Raw genomic sequence first — 7020 nt, forward strand, 5'->3', positions numbered from 1 at the left:
ATATATAAGTCGTCTGCTAAATGACTAAATGTATATCTTTTGTCCTTGCATTGTGGCTCAGTCAGTTTCACACCTGAGTGAATGGCTCATCATTATGCAGAGTGGGTGGGACATTGTATTCTAAGATGTAAACCACTCCTCGTTCACGCCCCCCTCGCATATTGGCTTTCCAAGCAAAACCTTTTTTACACATTAATTTAAATCAATGTATGGTTTTATGTGAACGATAAAGCAAGACTATTTTCACATAATTTTGAAGAAAAAACTCTAGGCGAGGACATCCATTAGTCAAAAGTCTTATCGACACATATTTACTATGTGTTTTGTGGCCTTATTTCAGAAATTTTAGTTTTTAGTTTTTTCAATATCCATGCATAAACATTATTCTCTCAAAAATGAAAACATGTACATACACGTGGCTCACATATTATTGTAGCCCTGTTTGTGCTTTATAGAGTGAATTTACACCTTTGCCATTAATATGTTTATAAGCAACTGAAAAAAGCACAAATGTCAGGGCATGTCAGAACATGTCAAGGGCCCCAAAAACAGCCCAGACCCCAGAGGGTTAAAAGAGGTCTTTTATAAAATTGCCGGTAAGATATATTCATTTAGTCATTGGAGCTAAAGACTGCACACGCTGCAATCTCCACTGCTCTAGGAGAACATGAGCATTTACTGAACATTTCATCTGCAGATGACTTGTGATCATGAACGTAAGATCACATATGAATGTATGATCACGAGTTTGGATGCCAAATGGCCACAAATATCATGACCCTCAGACTGGGCCACAGAACTGCTTCAATGTGGCCCTCAGTAAAACCAGACGATAGAGATGACCTTTGTCACCCTAAAGGCACGTTTCAACTGTCTTCGGCGCTTAAGAGTGTCACCAGAGACACTCGACACTGTGAACCGGTATCAGAGATAGTGACTGCATGTGCTATATTGTGTCAAGTCAAGTCATCTTCATTTATATAGCGCTTTTAACAATGTAAATTGTTCCAAAGCAGCTTTACAGTGATGATAGGAAATTAAAGTAACAGAGATTGTTTTGGCTTTATAGCAGCTCTAGAATAAAGTTATTGTCCTGCCTAATTTTATTTTTGATTGATTCACTTCGTCGCAACGATCATTAGTTATTAACTTAGGGGCCACTAATACGACACCGTTTTAACAGAAAACTCTTTAAGTTCTCTCTACGCAAACTTTAAAAACGCGAACCTGTGAGAATGCAGATGGCGTGCACATGCGTATTACGAGTTCAGTCTATAGGTATGTGCTTTTGAATATATCTGCGCAGGCGTGTAGTCCTTCCCTACACACCAACCCTCAACAAACTACTTATACTTAAGGTATTAAATATACCTTAAAATTTATAATACAGAATTTTATCGCTTCCGCGTAGCCACGTGAGCCGGAATTATCCAGACAACGCTTTATCTGTAGAGAGGTAAAGGGAGGGGAGGGAGGCCTTCACAGGGGAGAGACTAGTTGACACTTAAGGACTGCGTTGTCGTCGCGTCCAGACGCAGGTCCTTCATCAGATCTGGATCCGGCGGACTGCGGTAAACCTCGGTATAAACATAGAGACTAATATTACCGTAGATGCCATTCTTCTTATGATGTAACGAGTGCATCAGGATTTATGGGAAGTGTTCCCGGTTCCGGCTGACCTAATCTATGCAGCCTAACATTGAATTATAGAAGTCTATAATGTGCTGTGTTTAGTCTAGCTTTGAACTGACAGAGTGTGTCTGCTTCCCGGACAATGTTAAGGAAGACTGTTCCAAAGTTTTGGTGCTAAATAGGAGAAGGATCTACCACCAGCAGTTGATTTTGATATTCTAGGTATTATTAACTGGCCGGAATTTTGAGATTGCAATAGACGTGAAGGACTATAATGCATTAAGAGCTCGCTCAAGTACTGCGAAGCTAAACCATTTAGTGCTTTGTAAGTAATCAGCAATATTTTAAAATTTATAAAATGTTTAATAGGGAGCCAGTGTTGACAGAACCGGGTCATAATATGGTCATAATTCCTGGTTCTGTCAACACTGCACTGTCATAATATGGTCATAATTCCTGGTTCTGATAAGAACTCGAGCTGCTGCGTTTTGGACCAGCTGTAGTTTGTTTATTAAGCGTGCAGGGCAACCACCCATAATAGCATTACAATAATCTAGCCTTGATGTCATGAACGCATTAACTAATTGTTGCATTTATATATATTCATAGTATTCATGCTAAAGTGTTACTTGGTTAAATAAGTTCACATACTGATATTAGTTTTTTTCCAGCAATTTGATCTCCAATTTTTTTTTTTTATTTGAAGCCTCCTCAGCTTACAGTCCAGCTCCTTCGGTGTGCAGTCTAGTTCTAGGCTCCTTTTGTAAAGGGCCCTGACTGAGTCTGTTTCCACCTGAAACATAATTCCACCACAAACATGATCATTACAAGTTTTCTTGAGGCTAATCAAATCACAAAAAGTTTCTTGACTTCCTACAAACACAAGACTGACTGTAATTTATGTCAAGGGTTTTAAATCCTTACCTTGTTCACATTTCTTCTGAAGCACATTGAGTTCGATGTCTCAGTGTCTGGGGCAGGTTGTGAAAAATCCTACAATAAAAGAGATGTGTAAGGGCCAGTCACTTTTTTAAGCCACACATTCAAATGTTTGCCATAATAAAAAACCCAGTGCATTCACCTCAGCAACTGTCTCAGAACACACAGACAGAGTGTCTTCTTCATTTGCTTCACCCTAGTAAAGAAAAGTAGGCCAATATAACTGTTGTAAACTGTTGTTTTCTATTTGCTGTATACTGACCTCTGTGTGGGAGACTGTGTGCATGAGTGCTGGCTTCAATACAGGGACACTGTATTTCCCTCTACTGCAGAACATACAGTCAGCCATATTTAAAACTTAGTAATACCCAGTGTTACTTGCTTAGAGGAGCCAACACCAGAGTCAGATTGTACAGCACCTGTCTCAGGTCTCTTATCAAATTTTAAAAGATTGTCTTGCCACCTATCAAAAGTCGGTCAGTGATGCAAAATCTCAATACTTTTCAAATTTGATTGCCATGAATGCAAACAGGCCAAAAGTTATTTTTATAACTATAAACTCAGTACTTAATACAGTCACCTGCTCAGCTCCTGTTGGCAATCTCGAGACCTGCATAGAATTTTTAGGTTTCATTGTACAGAAGATATTAGATATCAGATCTCACCTTTCTCCTCCTGACATGGCTGTTTCTCCCCTGATCTCTCTTTCTAGCAATTTCACTAGTTTTAAACCAGTGACTCAATCTCAATTTGTCACGGTCACATTCTTCAGCCTTCATCTGTGTGTGCACTTCATTCCCCAGAATCCTCCGTGGCGCACACCTGCACTCACTCACGCAATCACCAATCATCATCACCTGCACTCCCTCATTAACCACCCTTTATATTCAGCACTCTCCCTTCACTCCTTGTCTGGTCTCGTCGATGTTCACCTTAACATGACCCACAGACTTCCGAACACTTACCTGGATTCCTACCTGTCATTTCATCCTCTCCAATCCGTCCTGCCTGCCATCCTGTTCTGCCTTCAGCCCGACATCATCTGCAAAGAGAAAGAAAGACAAGGACATTACCAACCAGCTAAGCATCCACTGTTATTCTGTGTTTCTGTTACTCACCATCTGTTTGCATCTCCACACTTCCTGAAAATAAACTATTAACCTTACCATCTTGTCTGCATCCTCTGTAAAACCCTGACAGAAGACCAGACCCAAAACACGAAGTAATTTCCAGCTTCAGAGGTCAGGATGTGTTGGAACCTGATCGCGGCGCTGGCTCAGGACAGCCGCGATCTTTTTGAGTTCACTCAAGGATTTTGTTCTCTGGTGGCTGACTGTGGTCTGAGCGATCATATTATCATTGCCTGTTACCGGATCGGGGCTGAGTACATTGATCCACGTCCACTCCCTGATCTTTCAGGGTTAAGCTGGAGGGAGGCGATATCTGTTTGCTGGGACAGCTTTATCCCCGAGAGTGCGTTTTTAACCAACACCACTCATCTCGTCAAATCAATCACACCCACCGAGCTGATCTCCAGAGATAATGATTTCTCCGTTCTCCGTTCTCCCTCCTCTCATCGGCCCATCAGATCCAGATCCTGTTCATCCTGCCAGCCCGCCAGAACCAGAGCCAGTCAAATCAGTCACACCCACCGAGCTGATCTCCAGAGATAATGATTTCTCCGTTCTCCCTCTTCTCATCGGCCCATCAGATCCAGATCCCGTTCATCCCGCCTGCCCGCCGCCAGAGCCAGTCGCCTGCCCGCCAGAGCCAGTCGCCTGCCCGCCAGAGCCAGTCGCCTGCCCGCCAGAGCCAGTCGCCTGCCCGCCAGAGCCAGTCGCCTGCCCGCCAGAGCCAGTCGCCTGCCCGCCAGAGCCAGTGAGTGTCGTTCTCCCCGAGCCAGAACCAAAGTCCTCAAAGCCCTCTTCACCGCTGGTCCCGTCCAGCCCAGAGCCTTCACCGCTGGTCCCGTCCAGCCCAGAGCCTTCACCGCTGGTCCCGTCCAGCCCAGAGCCGCCTTCACCGCTGGTCCCGTCCAGCCCAGAGCCTTCACCGCTGGTCCCGTCCAGCACCGAGCCTTCACCGCTGGTCCCGTCCAGCCCAGAGCCGCCTTCACCGCTGGTCCCGTCCAGCACCGAGCCTTCACCGCTGGTCCCGTCCAGCCCAGAGCCGCCTTCACCGCTGGTCCCGTCCAGCCCAGAGCCTTCACCGCTGGTCCCGTCCAGCACAGAGCCTTCTTCACCGCTGGTCCCGTCCAGCCCAGAGCCTTCACCGCTGGTCCCGTCCAGCCCAGAGCCGCCTTCACCGCTGGTCCCGTCCAGCACCGAGCCTTCACCGCTGGTCCCGTCCAGCCCAGAGCCGCCTTCACCGCTGGTCCCGTCCAGCCCAGAGCCGCCTTCACCGCTGGTCCCGTCCAGCACAGAGCCTTCTTCACCGCTGGTCCCGTCCAGCCCAGAGCCTTCTTCACCGCTGGTCCCGTCCAGCCCAGAGCTTTCTTCACCGCTGGTCCCGTCCAGCCCAGAGCCGCCTTCACCGCTGGTCCCGTCCAGCCCAGAGCCTTCTTCACCGCTGGTCCCGTCCAGCCCAGAGCTTTCTTCACCGCTGGTCCCGTCCAGCCCAGAGCCGCCTTCACCGCTGGTCCCGTCCAGCCCAGAGCCGCCGCCTTCACCGCTGGTCCCGTCCAGCCCAGAGCCGCCGCCTTCACCGCTGGTCCCGTCCAGCCCAGAGCCGCCGCCTTCACCGCTGGTCCCGTCCAGCCCAGAGCCGCCTTCACCGCTGGTCCCGTCCAGCCCAGAGCCTTCTTCACCGCTGGTCCCGTCCAGCCCAGAGCCTTCTTCACCGCTGGTCCCGTCCAGCCCAGAGCCGCCTTCACCGCTGGTCCCGTCCAGCCCAGAGCCTTCACCGCTGGTCCCGTCCAGCCCAGAGCCTTCACCGCTGGTCCCGTCCAGCACCGAGCCTTCACCGCTGGTCCCGTCCAGCCCAGAGCCTTCACCGCTGGTCCCGTCCAGCACCGAGCCTTCACCGCTGGTCCCGTCCAGCCCAGAGCCGCCTTCACCGCTGGTCCCGTCCAGCCCAGAGCAGCCTTCACCGCTGGTCCCGTCCAGCCCAGAGCCTTCACCGCTGGTCCCGTCCAGCACAGAGCCTTCTTCACCGCTGGTCCCGTCCAGCCCAGAGCCTTCTTCACCGCTGGTCCCGTCCAGCCCAGAGCCGCCTTCACCGCTGGTCCCGTCCAGCCCCCCGAGCCAGAACCAAAGTCCTCAAAGCCCTCTTCACCGCTGGTCCCGTCCAGCCCAGAGCCTTCACCGCTGGTCCCGTCCAGCACCGAGCCGCCTTCACCGCTGGTCCCGTCCAGCCCAGAGCCGCCTTCACCGCTGGTCCCGTCCAGCCCAGAGCCGCCTTCACCGCTGGTCCCGTCCAGCCCAGAGCTTTCTTCACCGCTGGTCCCGTCCAGCCCAGAGCTTTCTTCACCGCTGGTCCCGTCCAGCCCAGAGCTTTCTTCACCGCTGGTCCCGTCCAGCCCAGAGCCGCCTTCACCGCTGGTCCCGTCCAGCCCAGAGCCTTCACCGCTGGTCCCGTCCAGCACCGAGCCTTCACCGCTGGTCCCGTCCAGCCCAGAGCCACCTTCACCGCTGGTCCCGTCCAGCCCAGAGCCGCCTTCACCGCTGGTCCCGTCCAGCCCAGAGCCTTCTTCACCGCTGGTCCCGTCCAGCTCAGAGCCTTCTTCACCGCTGGTCCCGTCCAGCACCGAGCCTTCACCGCTGGTCCTGTCCAGCCCAGAGCCGCCTTCACCGCTGGTCCCGTCCAGCCCAGAGCCTTCACCGCTGGTCCCGTCCAGCACCGAGCCTTCACCGCTGGTCCCGTCCAGCACCGAGCCTTCACCGCTGGTCCCGTCCAGCCCAGAGCCGCCTTCACCGCTGGTCCCGTCCAGCCCAGAGCCGCCTTCACCGCTGGTCCCGTCCAGCCCAGAGCCGCCTTCACCGCTGGTCCCGTCCAGCACAGAGCCTTCTTCACCGCTGGTCCCGTCCAGCCCAGAGCTTTCTTCACCGCTGGTCCCGTCCAGCACCGAGCCTTCACCGCTGGTCCCGTCCAGCCCAGAGCCGCCTTCACCGCTGGTCCCGTCCAGCCCAGAGCCTTCACCGCTGGTCCCGTCCAGCACCGAGCCTTCACCGCTGGTCCCGGCCAGCCCAGAGCCGCCTTCACCACTGGTCCCGTCCAGCCCAGAGCCGCCTTCACCGCTGGTCCCGTCCAGCCCAGAGCCTTCACCGCTGGTCCCGTCCAGCACCGAGCCTTCACCGCTGGTCCCGTCCAGCCCAGAGCCGCCTTCACCGCTGGTCCCGTCCAGCCCAGAGCCTTCACCGCTGGTCCCGTCCAGCACAGAGCCTTCTTCACCGCTGGTCCCGTCCAGCCCAGAGCTTTCTTCACCGCTGGTCCCGTCCAGCACCGAGCCTT

This window comes from Abramis brama, assembly GCF_963993115.1.
Source record: "Abramis brama genome assembly, chromosome: 10".
Lineage (NCBI taxonomy): Eukaryota > Metazoa > Chordata > Actinopteri > Cypriniformes > Leuciscidae > Abramis > Abramis brama.